This window comes from Lacerta agilis, chromosome 6 (assembly GCF_009819535.1).
Source record: "Lacerta agilis isolate rLacAgi1 chromosome 6, rLacAgi1.pri, whole genome shotgun sequence".
In the NCBI taxonomy this organism is placed as follows: domain Eukaryota; kingdom Metazoa; phylum Chordata; class Lepidosauria; order Squamata; family Lacertidae; genus Lacerta; species Lacerta agilis.
In genome coordinates this window covers 80,795,436-80,808,176 of record NC_046317.1, presented here as the reverse complement: position 1 = coordinate 80,808,176, position 12,741 = coordinate 80,795,436, and the positions used below count along the sequence as shown (strand labels likewise).

The 12,741-nt window shown below is 44.4% G+C and overlaps 1 non-coding gene across 1 annotated transcript; it reads right to left on the bottom strand.

Moving 5' to 3' along the window:
* Nucleotides 1–3,071: 3,071 nt before the first annotated feature.
* TRNAN-GUU lies at nucleotides 3,072–3,146 on the bottom strand. Its single transcript has one exon. It is a non-coding gene; the product is annotated as a tRNA-Asn (tRNA).
* Between the last annotated feature and the right edge of the window lie 9,595 nt (nucleotides 3,147–12,741).

Below are 12,741 nucleotides of genomic sequence, written 5' to 3'. Positions count from 1 at the left end.
GGCCGGAAGATGCACATCCCAGTTTTGGGACTCAAGATGTTGGGGAGGGTATGTTGTTGCTGTTGATTATGTTGTTGCTGTTCCTTTCCACTAGCAATCGTCTTCTGTACTGCTCCTCCAACTTCAGTCTGCCCCCAGCCGGCTGCCACCTAGCTACCTTCTTATTTACATCCATTCTATGGGGTGGTACAGGCTGTCAGCATCCTTACTCTCGATGTTGCCCTTGTAGAACTCAGCAAGGAAGAGGGTGGTGGTGGTGGAACTAGAATTAGTTTGCTCTCCTATTGGCGTCTGTGACTTCCACCCTAACAGTTTCAATAGGCACCAGTCTCCACTGTGGTGCACAACCACAATGGAGTGCTTAATGTTTTCTGGAGCATATTCATAGTGTGCTCAAGGTGTTAGGGAGGCCAAACATGGCTGGCTACTTTCCTGGGTGTACTGAGTGTATAACCTATTAGACCATGTCTCAGAAACTTGTGCAACACACTAGACTTCCATGGCTGACATGCAGCAGTTCCATGACAGTAGGGACAGAGAAAATCCCCCCTCCCAAGTTTTCATTTTCATGCAAACCTATCAAATTGATGCTTCTCTAATAAATGCAAAGACAAAGTTTCAAATTTTTCACTTCAGATTTTGCAATGCAGTCCCTCCAACTGCAACACTGGGTACATTAGAGTGCTATTTCCTCAATTGTGTGGAGCCCCACGTATAATAGCACTACCAACTGATGGTTGAAACATGATGGTTCAGCAGAGCTGAAAAGCTCCAGTGTGGTCAGACGGCAGCATAGGAACAACTCTAAAATGGGTCAACGACAACAAAATGCATTTCACACTTTTGTGTGCATTTGGCAGTTCCTTCCATGTACAGGAGGAGGAGAATGAGACACGGCATTAGCCACTGAACTCAACTTCCAGAAAATCCTGGCTTTCATTTTTGTTTAATAAAGTTTCTAGTCCTCATGGCTGTGATGATATGCTTGGAAATGCACGTACAATGCCTAAGCCCCTGGAAAGATGCTACCAGTCAGATGAGATGGTCCATTGCTTCAGCTCAGGAGAGGGCAGCAGTTTGTGTCATATGCTCAGTATCCCAACACATAATTTTTAAAATAGATTGATTCTTTGCACCAAAAAGACTATCAGTGGAGAAACTACTGCAATGAATAGGAGCTGCAACCAACACTGTGTTTGGAGACACAGAGCTTTTCATCTTTGAAGTTTAAGACTAGCAGTAAATTCCTGAAAGTCAGTCCTATTTCCTTTTATATTAGCATGTTAACAAGCTTTGAAAGACAAGACAGACCTTACAGGACGACACAGCTGGGTGCTCCTCTAGTCTGGGGCTCTAATGAAAGCCAGAACCTGCATGAGGGTTGGGTCTGCGGCTTGTCTGCTGTTTACGGGCTCGGCAGGGGAAGCCCATTGCTGCCGCAGCGATGAAGCCATAATGTCCTCATCAAACGCGGATGCACTCGGCATTGCCCAGGAAAGAAACAGTTGGGATTAATTAAGAAAGGAAATGCTGCAATATTTGCAATTACTTCTGTCGCTTAAAGAAAGAAAGAAAGAACACAAACCTTTCTACCAAATGAAGGCCAACAGTTTAAGAGGAGCATCAGGGAGAAGAAAGCACGTGAAATAGGAGGAAAGACTAGATGGGAACTGATTAAAGGAAGAGGCCTAAATCAAGAATGAGCCAGAGAGGGATGGTTATGGTTTAAATTTGCTGGGCTGGAACAAGGAGAGCCATTAAGGGAATACAAAAATCTCTAGGCTAAATAAAAGTGTGTGTGTACACAAAACACACACATTAGGGTGGTCATGTGCTATACTGTACATCTAAAGGGCTGTCAGAGGGCAGTCCTCCAAGCTATTTTATTCCACAAGAGCCTGCTGGGTCTGGCCAATGGCCTATCTAGTCCAGTGTCCTGTTCTCACAGGGGCCACCCAGATGCCTGGGGGAAACCCACCAGCAGGGTCCGAGCACAAGAGCATTCACTCCCTGCCCCTTGTGGTTTCCAGCAGCTGGTCATCAGAAGCATTACTGCCTCCAGCTGTGGAGGCAGAGAACATCCATCAAGGCTAAAAGGTAAAGGTAAAGGACCCCTGACCGTTAAGTCCGGTCGCAAACGACTCTGGGGTTTCGGCGCTCATTTCGCTCTATAGGCTGAGGGAGCCGGCGTTGGTCTGCAGACAGCTTCCAAGTCATGTGGCCAGCATGACTAAGCCGCTTCTGGCGAAACCAGAGCAGCGCACGGAAATGCCATTTACCTTCCCGCCGGAGTGGTACCTATTTATCTACTTGCACTTTGATGTGCTTTTGAACTGCTAGGTTGGCAGGAGCTGGGACCGAGCAACGGAAGCTCACCCTGTTGAGGGGATTCGTACCGCCGACCTTCCAATCAGCAAGCCCTAGGCTCAGTGGTTTAGACCACAGCGCCACCAGCAGCCCTTTGCCATCAAGGCTAGTAGCCATCAATTATCCCCCATGAATTTGTCCAATCCTCTTTTAAAGCCATCACTGTGTCTTTTGAGAGCAAATGCCATTGTTTGGCAATGCACTGCCTTCCTGGTAACCGAAAAGAAACCTAAAAAAAATCGAAACAGAATCAAAAGCCTGAGCAAGCAACGTGATAAGCAGGTGCCTAATTCTGGTCGGAGAATACCCTTTTCTGGCAAGGCAGCAACAATCAGAAAGGTAGACTCAGGTGTCAATGGGTGCTTCTAGACTATCACTATTTTGAGATGGGACTCAAATGGCGAAATCAGATTGTTACAGTCGATTGGGAGATCCTGCAGCACAATGAAGTTCGACAGTGTTGGCACTGGGTGTTTTCTTTAATAACTAAGATTGCTGAACAGATTTCGCTGCCCAATCCTTCTCTGGCCCTTCTGGCCCTAGAAAGCGACACAAACCCCTCTGTAGCTCACAATAATCTAGTGTTCATGATGCTAGCAGCCACCAGACTGGTCGTCTGTTACTGGAAGTCCTTCTGCAGGAGAAATGGTTGGAAGGGATCTTGAGGGTCCAACCCCATGCAATGCCGGAATCCTGCCCTCAGCCATCCCTGGGTGGGCTTGAACCACCAACCTTCTGGTTAACAGCCAAACACACTGACCCATTGCGCTTACAGGGACTATCTGCATTTCAAAATGTTGGTTTTATGCAGTAGCTTTGTAGCACTCTGCCTGTTGTTATTTACCTGGTTTCTGTATACCTTATGCATCCAAAATTCAATAAAAAGTTATGGGAAGGGAACCCGCTTCCCCAAAAGGTCATACACTTTTTTGTGATAAGGAAAGTGATGGAGCTAAGGAAAGTGATGCAGGAACTAAGGAAATGCAGTGGAATATGTGGAATAACACTTGCTGTGATGCATCATCATCTAACCTCCCCATAAACAAATAAGAATGAATGCTCATTAAAGACAAACGTCATCTAATCTCCCTACACACAAATGAAGGTGAATGCTCAATAAACAGGTAACCTGAAAACACCCATTGTAAGGTGTCCCTTTAATATTGTTTCACGCATCCCTTGAAGATTTAATTGATTCCAAGCTTCCATGTGCACCAGGTTAGATGACCAAAACAACATGCAAACAAGACAATTCATGCCCTGGCATTGTTTAAACCGCATTGCCACACATGAAATCTGGATATATGGGGATGTGCCTTACTAAATACTCGCATAAATCATTGCTGGCAGTCCTAAGATGATCTTTGAGACTGCAAATAAGCAGGGCACAAAGAGGAACAGGCTTTGTAATTTCTTTGATCACAGACATTAGAGCCACAAAAGGGGGGGATAGAAAGGAGTAAAGTAATGACATTCAAATGAATTTATTTGAAATGTGTTAGCATATGGCATTGGGCACTTAATGCGTTATTTATTCCAACAATAAACGATGTATGCAATAAACTGAATACATAAATGAAGGACTTTGAAAAACCATTTAATCCCCTCCCTAAAATATAATCACTGGAATTTTCATTAAATGTTCTCTCTCTCTCTGTTCGTGTGTGTGTGTGTTCCATGAGTCCGATGGGGGGGGTGTTTAAAAGAAAGCAAGTTTTTTATAAGGAACAAACAAGGTAACTGAAGTGGTATAACGGTTAGAGTGTTGGACTAATACCTTGAGACCAGGGTTCAAATCTCCACTCTATCATGAAGCTCACTGGGCGACCTTAAGCCAATCACTGTCTCTCAGCCTAACCTTCCTGACAGAGTTGTTGGGAGGATAAAATGAGGAAGGGGAACTTCATGTACACCCCCTTGAATTCCTTGGAGGAATGCTGGGGTGGGAATTCAACAAACATCTCTTACTTCCAAAGTCCAAAACAGCACTGAATAATCTCTAAGGCCATTTACGCAGTCCTAGATAGGGGAATGAAATGTGAATGGATCCCCGCTCTACTTTTTAAATGCACTTTGTCCCATTCCCATTCATTCATTCATTACGATTAGGAGAAGGTCTAGCATCCAGCAGTTCTAGATGCAATGCCAGGATGCAGAGACAAAGAAATAGCCTGGCCTCTGGAGTTCTCTGTGGTAGACAGATATAGTTGCTGTGCCAGTACTGAGACAAAAGGCCCTACAGCCACAAAACCTGATAAAAATCTTAATGACAGTAGAATTGACTGACAAACCCATCAGCACACATAGCATCTAAAGGATGTTTCTCAGCTTGCTTAAGGGCATAGGACATTTGCCAGCAAGCTTGCTCCAAAATCAGGCAGGTTACGGTGCATGCGCCATAGCAATTGCCAGTGCTAGGGGCATTCGATATTTTATTTTATTTTATTTTATTTTATCCTGTGAGAACAGGATGCTGTACTGGATCTCGCAGGCTTCTCTTATGTTCCTTTTTATTCCATTCGGTTTTTTGTTATTAAAGACCTCATTCCTCTTGTGATTCATATGGAAACATCACATTTGCTTCAGCATTCATTTGTGTAAAATTAATTAATTCAGATACATTTGTTTTCTTGCTTTCTCACTGTGGCGGCAAAGCTGAATTTATTTCTCCAGAATACCCACAAAGCTTATAGCATTTCAGGATAAAGTAGCAGCTACCCAAATAATAATAATAATGGCCCTGACTTCAAGGTTATTTCCCCCTCAAATGTGCAGGTGCTATACTGGGGGAACAAAATGGCAGCCACTTAGAGTGGCTGGCCATGTGTTGGTACCAGGCAGACCTCACTTGGGTGAGCATTCCACAGATAGGAAGCCACAACCAAAAAGGCCCTCTCCCTTATTGCCATCCCTGAGGATGCATCATCATCTAACCTCCCCACAAACAAATAAAGTGTCTGGACAGGTTGATGTCAGGAGAGGTGCCCTGAAAGATTTGCAGGTAAAACCCAGCACTTTGAATTGGGCCCAGAAACATACAGGCAGTTACTGCAGCTACAGTATGTTATGTTATGTCATGTCATGTCATGATGTTATGTTGTTATGTTATGTTAATGCAATTTATTACCTGCCCTTCATCCAAAGTCCGGGGGCAAGTTACAACAATTAAAGCACAATATTGAAAACTGTTTAAAGCAACTTAAAATTACAGAAAGGAGATAAATCCTAAAAATAAAAAAAATATGCATCTCAGGTGTCAAAAGCCAGGGTAAACAGGTGCCTCTTCATCATTCACTTAAAACTGTACAGTTACAGGTAGGTAGCCATGTTGGTCTGCCATAGTCAAAACAAAATAAAATAAAAAATTCCTTCCAGTAGCACCTTAGAGACCAACTAAGTTTGTTCTAGGGGACGACAGAGGATGAGATGGTTGGACAGTGTTCTTGAAGCTACTAACATGAGTTTGGCCAAACTGTGAGAGGCAGTGAAGGATAGGCGTGCCTGGCGTGCTCTGGTCCATGGGGTCACAAAGAGTCGGACACGACTGAACGACTGAACAACAACAAGTTTGTTCTTGGTATGAGCTTTCGTGTGCATGTACACTTCTTCAGATACACGAAAGCTTATACCAAGAACAAACTTAGTTGGTCTCTAAGGTGCTACTGGAAGGAATTTTTTATTTTATTTTGTTTTAAAACTGTACAGTGAAGATACCAGAGACACCAATGTGGAGAGGGAGTTGCACAACTTAGAAGCTGCCGCAGAGGACCCCCCCACCCACCCACCCCAGGTTGTAAGATGTGGTTCTTGGTGCTTTGGTTTGGACATTGTCTCAGAAAATAAGCATTTGGTAACTTCATCTTTAAATGCAAACAAAATAAAATTTCTCTCCCTTCCTCCATCCCTAATGATCCATGTGCTTGGCCAAAAACCAACAAGAGCCATAGAATTGATGACATCTTCTCCCACCCTTGCTTGAGAATATGGCTCCTTTATTTTCCAAAGGTTCTGCAGCTTCAACAGCAGCATAAATCAAACCCCACTGAATTTAAACGATAGAGCGGGGTGATCTATAGGGTTTGAGCAATGCATTAGTCTTCCTGACCTGATACATGTTGATACACCCTGATTTTCTTCTTCTTGTTGTTGTTGTTTTCGTTTAAATTATGCATATGCAAACGTCAGAGGCAAGCAACTGTTCCTCGAGTCATTACAAATGTCGTTCTGATCATATTCTTCTCACCAAGCAAATTCATAATGTCAAGCCCCTCGCAGAGCGATGTTGTTGATCGTGCACAGCATCCTGATATGGGGGGAAAAAATTCACCCCAAGTCATTAGCAATTAGTTAATTAATCCCAACATAAATTATTAGAACAAAGTCACTGGGCACTGCTCAGCCAGAAGCCATGTGGAAGGGTGGGGGGTGGGAGGGAGAGGCTTCTTTTCCAACTGCCCCCAAACAAAAAACCCATCAAGCAGAAGAAAAGACTGAAGTGGGAATGGAAATGGAAATTTTCAAGAAAGCAAGCATGTTGCTAAAGCATGGATGAGCTAAAAGGAACCCAAGGGTTGCATGAGGTCTTTCCTACTTTCCAGTTTGCCACAGTTGCCTGGGGGGGGGTTAGTATGTTGCAGTTGTCCTCACAACAATAACATTTTCACTAAGGGAGATGAAACTAACCCACTTGGGGAGAAGAATCAGCGTAACCACAGATGCATTGAAATACCCGAGAAGGCTTCCAGCAGGGATGCAAGGAGGCAGCAATTTCTTATCCTGTCCTAGGTTCATCGCAATCCACGCTGTTTTCTTTCTGCTACAATTCTGCTTCTGCTAAAACCCATACTGTTGGTGTGCTACCGACTATGTAATTAATTACGGGATTAATTTCAACAGAAGGGAAACATCGAAAACAATGCAGAAAGCAATTATTTACACAACGTTCGCAGACTAGAACACAACAAAAGTATCGCTCTTATTTCGCTTGCACGTTTTCCATTCCTGACCTCAAACTGCAGGATTTTCTGCTCCCATTTCCGATTCTGAAAGAATTCTCCAACATCCCTACCATCCAGTATATAGTTTGGAAGAGACCTGATGCCTGGGCTTTAAATGTGTAATGTCATGCTCTCCCCACTACCCTGAGTAGTGAGACGTTTGAGGAGTGAGGGTACTAACCCAGGTGCCATTTCCTTTGGAAGGAGGGTCCACCCAAGAGACTAAACACATTTCTGTAACATTTGGGTTTATTTACAGATATGCAGGTTGAGCACAGAAGAAGGCACAGCTTAGCATTCCAAAAGACAGCCAAATCCAATGCTTCGCATCAGATCACCAAAGATACAGCACCACATAAACACTGTCCAGCCTACCTCACAGGGTTGTTTTAAGGAAAGAATGGGAGAAAAACCATGCACACCTACTTGGAGGAATGCCTCCTTTTGGAGGGGAAAAATGGGTTAGAAATGTGGCACATAGTTTTTGGGTTATTCCAATGAGTCTTTCTTTGTGCGTTTCTATTGCCTTTAAAAGGAAATGTACCAAGTTCTTTTTCTGAGATAAATGGGAGAGCCCTAACCCTGACCTGCCTCGGCACCTTGAGGACCAGATGTCATCCTGCAGGTATGTGGCTGTACATGTCTATTAAATGCCTTGCCAAAAAAAAAAAAGAGGGGGGAATACACATGGCTTTGGGGAGCTGCTGTGCAATAAATGCTAAACTGGCCATTATTTGCTCTATAGGTGTTATTGTAGTATAATCCCTTCCCCTGTGAGGTGATGAAAAGATTCCTACAATAACTCACTCTTGTCAGTTCAAGTGCACTGTAATCATCGTCTCTCTCTCTCTCTCTCTCTCTCTCTCTCTCTCTCTCTCTCTCTCTCTCTCTCCCATGTTGCTCTCCTCCTTTTCTGAAGGATGGCAGCATTCCTTAAGATGCCCATAAATTTCAACATAAAGCCATGGTTCCAACATTAATTATATTAGCTGCCGAGGAGATTTGCAGGTGTTCTTTTAGACACTCCGACCCGCTGTATTTATATCTGCCTGCCTCAGTTGTTGGACTGTTGTAAACTTTACATCATGCAAGGTATATAATTACACTCCGTCTTAAAACTCCTGTACAGCAAACAACTGCACACCTGGCCTGTTTGTAAAAAGCCACATTCTTGTCCAAAAGGATTGTGGCACTAGCAAATGCTGCCTCTCAGGTAGCAAGAGAGAAGTGAGGCCCTGGTGTCAGCAGCAGGGACGCCCCAACTTTTCTAGGACCAGGGATACATTTGGAAACCCTAGAAACTGTCACAGACACCACAGAAATACCCATTTCACAGAAGAAGAAAAAGGCAATGCTCAAACAGGCAAAATAACAGCACAGTCTGAACTCCAGTAAGCAAGGAGAAACACATAGCACAAGCCTGCTATCTAACTTCCAGGCTGTTAATATTTTGTTGTGGGATTCAATTGCAGTTGGAAAATTCAGGTTCTGTAATTATAGTTTATAAGCAACAGACCCACCTCCTTGCAAAGATCCGACTTTTTGCAATAAGGAAAGTGAGAGGGAAAGTGTGCATTGACATAATGCCATCCAACCACCCTGCAAACAACTCAGAGTGAATGTACGTTATTATGTTGCCCAATCAGAAAAAACTGAATTACTCACACCCAAAAACATAGTTTTAAAGATCCCTCAATGAAGAAATTTGCAAAACTTAAATTTCAACCCCACCCCTAAAAAGGCACAGCCTAGCACATTAAATAACCAATATTGTCAAATCTCCCTGCAAACAAATCAGAACGAACTCTCAATGAACCAATCAGCTAGAAGTGCCCATAGTCTGAGAGTCCGTGTTCCTATTTCTCAGAGTCCCAGGCCTCTGAACACAACGATCCCCCAAAGTAAGTCAAATAATAAAAAGTAGGCAAGGCAATGCACACAACACCCAAAACAAAGCAAGCAAAAATTAGACAATGTTCTCATTTTTTTCATGGCTCCTGCTTGGACAGCCCCGCTCAAGGAAGCCCTGCTAGGCTGGAATCCTCTCTGAAAAGATCAAGAATAAGAACGGGGCTTCCCTCTGCCAATGTATGAAACAAAATGGAAAGAGCCACTTGCCACCTCATTCAGCTTCCTAATGTAAACACATACACCCTACCCCTCACTGTGGTAAGCAGGGGCTGTGAGATTATTATCCTGGCCTCCCTCAACTATGCTCCAATGGAGATTTCCCAGGTTGGTTGCTGCATATGACTAAGTACAGAGTGGTACCCATTGCAGATTTTTTTTGTCACCCCCCCCCCCACATCTGCCCACACCCCTTCAAGTCACAGTGAGTGTTTTGCGTCCCCCCATAATGCTTTGCAGCACTTAATTTGCATACAAAGGAAGTGCCGCAAAGCATTGTGGGGGGACGCAAAATGCTCACTGTGAGTTGAAGGGGTGAGGGTGGATGGTACCCCAGGTCCAGGTGGACTGAGTAAAACAAGCACATCTAATGCTTTTACAGTGCTGTAGTGAGTCCTAAGCCCAAAGCCACTGTATTTGTTTTGGCTTGTGCTTGAGGTTCTAGGTAGAGGTGCCAAATGTCACCCCTTGAAGATGGCACCTTTGTGCCCCCTAAGAGGGCAGTGCCCTGGTGAAATGTGCCAGGCTGTTGGGTGGAGCCCTGGCTGGGCAGAGCTGTGCTTCTGTGGCTCTTCCCAGCAGGAAGGAAAAAGCAAAGTGTGTGCTGTGTAAGCCAGCTGCTGCACTGAGCAACTTATGAGTTGTGGGGTGGGCATGCTGAGAGTCACCCCCCTCCCCTGGAACGCGGGTTGGCCCACCCCCACCCCACCCCCCTAGCGACGCCCCTGACTAAGGATGAGGGATGCTGCTTCATGCACATGTAAAAGGGCCAAGCATATCTTGACTTGTTAAAGCAAGAAATTATCACCCACATGTGGCCACTGTGTTCAGCTGAACAATATTTGTTGCATGCACACACATCTAATACTGGTATAAGAAAAAGTCTCAATTAAAAGCTGATCTTGTAATACCTTCCCTACAATAAGGTGAAATCATTATTTGCAGCAAGGTGAAACATTAAAGCTACTCCTTTTCCAAAAAGCCTGAAAACACTTTGCCTAAGGACATTTCTTCACTGGAAACGTAAGCAACAAGCTATGAAGCGGCAAAACAAAAGCTATATTTAACCTGAGAAATATAACAGTGGGCTCCATAATGAAATGTTTGATTCGTAACAAATTACTCACATGGTTTCCATGCTGTTCTGCAAACTGTATGGGACTATAAGAAGAGTGAAATGGTTTTCAGACTAGTAAGTGTCTGCGATAACAAAGGGAAATGTCTTTCTTCTTCTTTAGAGATCTCCCATCCTTTTTTCAGTTTCACATTTACCTTTCGCAGAATGACTGAAACACAGATCTGCGAAGCAGAAGCAGGGGTTCTGTTTTGTTACAAAAAGATGGGGGGTGTTAAAGGTAAAGTCCAGTCAAAGGCAACTACAGGGTTGCCTCACTCATATCGCTTTCAGGCCGAGGGAACTGGTGTTTGTCCACAGACAGCTTTCTGGGCCATGTGGCCAGCATGACTAAACTGCTTCTGGTGCAACAGAACACCATGACAGAAACCAGAGCACACAGAAATGCCGTTTACCTTCCTGCCATAGCAGTACCTATTTATCTGCCTGCACTGGCGTGCTTTCGAACTGCTAGGTTGGCAGGACAGAGCAACGAGAGCTCACCCCGTCATGGGGATTCGAACTGCCAACCTTCCGATCAGCAAGCCCAAGAGGATCTGTGGTTTAGACCACAACACCACCCACGTACCTTTTACCTAAACAGGTGTACCTCTCTCCAGAAAGGGATGGCCACTTATGCATCACCCCTCACAAAAACAGGACAAAGTAGGACACAATTTTGAATAAAGTTTGCATGTGCTCATTTAGCTGCCTTGATGCAAATTTTAAAATAAATACTATAATTTAAATAGAAAGACTAGATATCTCACCATATTGAGGTGACCTGATCTGCTGTCTAGGTGCTAAGAGTTGATGGGCAAGGAAAAATGCATTTTTGGCCAGCAAAGATAATCCTGTTTAATAGTTAAGAAGGCTAGGACTTGCCGATCAGAAGGTCGGTGGTTCAAATCCCCGCAATGGAGTGAGCTCCCTTTGCTTGGTCCCTGCTCCTGCCAACCTAGCAGTTCGAAAGCATGTCAAAGTGCAAGTAGATAAATAGGTACTGCTCTGGCAGGAAGGTAAACGGCGTTTCCGTGCACTGCTCTGGCCACATGACCTGGAAGCTGTACACCGGCTCCTTCGGCCTATAGGGCGAGATGAGAGCTGCAACCCCAGAGTCGTTCACGACTGGACCTAATGGTCAGGGGTCCCTTTATCTTTACCTTACTTTTAATGGGCTGAAATGGATGCATTATCACTAATATTTGAAGAATTTTGCACCTAGTAGACTGACCTCAATAATGCTTGGGGGTCATGGGAAGATTCCACCCCCCGCCATGCACACACACTTTTTTCCACTGGGGGGAAAAATGGAATAGTTGGGAACCTCTTATGCAAAAATTTTCCTATCACAATTATAAGTACTGTAGTTTGTTGAAGGGTTTTCAAACCTGCTGCATGCAAAACTCACAGACCCAAGATTCAAAGGCAGCGAAATCTGAGAGTAGCTGATGGGCTTCAGGTATAAACGTGACACCCTGAGGTGTCCTAGGAACAGACTCTGAAGCCGGGATCTCTTGGCCAAAACCTGAGGCCATTGAAGTGGTCAAATGATGCTTATAGCTGCTGAAGGAAACCACGGCTGTCTTCTGAAAGTAGGTAAGAACGCCAGCTACAAGCTAACTCTCCTCCTCCCCTGCATATTTTTCTGTCAGCTGGCCTTCCCCCAAAGTCTGTTGCAACTGTCAACGCTGCAGCTTGCAGAGCTGCAACGCTGTTGAGTATTGACACAGCAAGTGCTGTAAAGATTACAATGCAGTGTCAGCAGGAGGTTCTGTATGTCTCCCTGAACCAACATCACTGAGAATGAAGCAGAAATTGAAGGTCATAGAGCCGCCACAATAAGCAGCAGCATACCCAGTGCTCTGTAGCAGAGTGCAAGTCGGGGGGTGATGGAGGCTTTGTTGTTGTTGCTGCTGCTGCTGCTGTTGCTCAAGACTCCTTTTGTTCCATCACATATTTGTTAAAACCACATTTGTTTGTTATTCCTTTGCTGCAATCTTCTTCTCCTCTGCTTCCTGCAATGGCAGAATAATTTATTTCATCAGCTGCTGCTTTCCACCATGATTTTATTCTCCTCACATGCCTTGGATGTGCCTCTTCTCTGAAGAGGACACAAGTACACAGGCAGGTTTT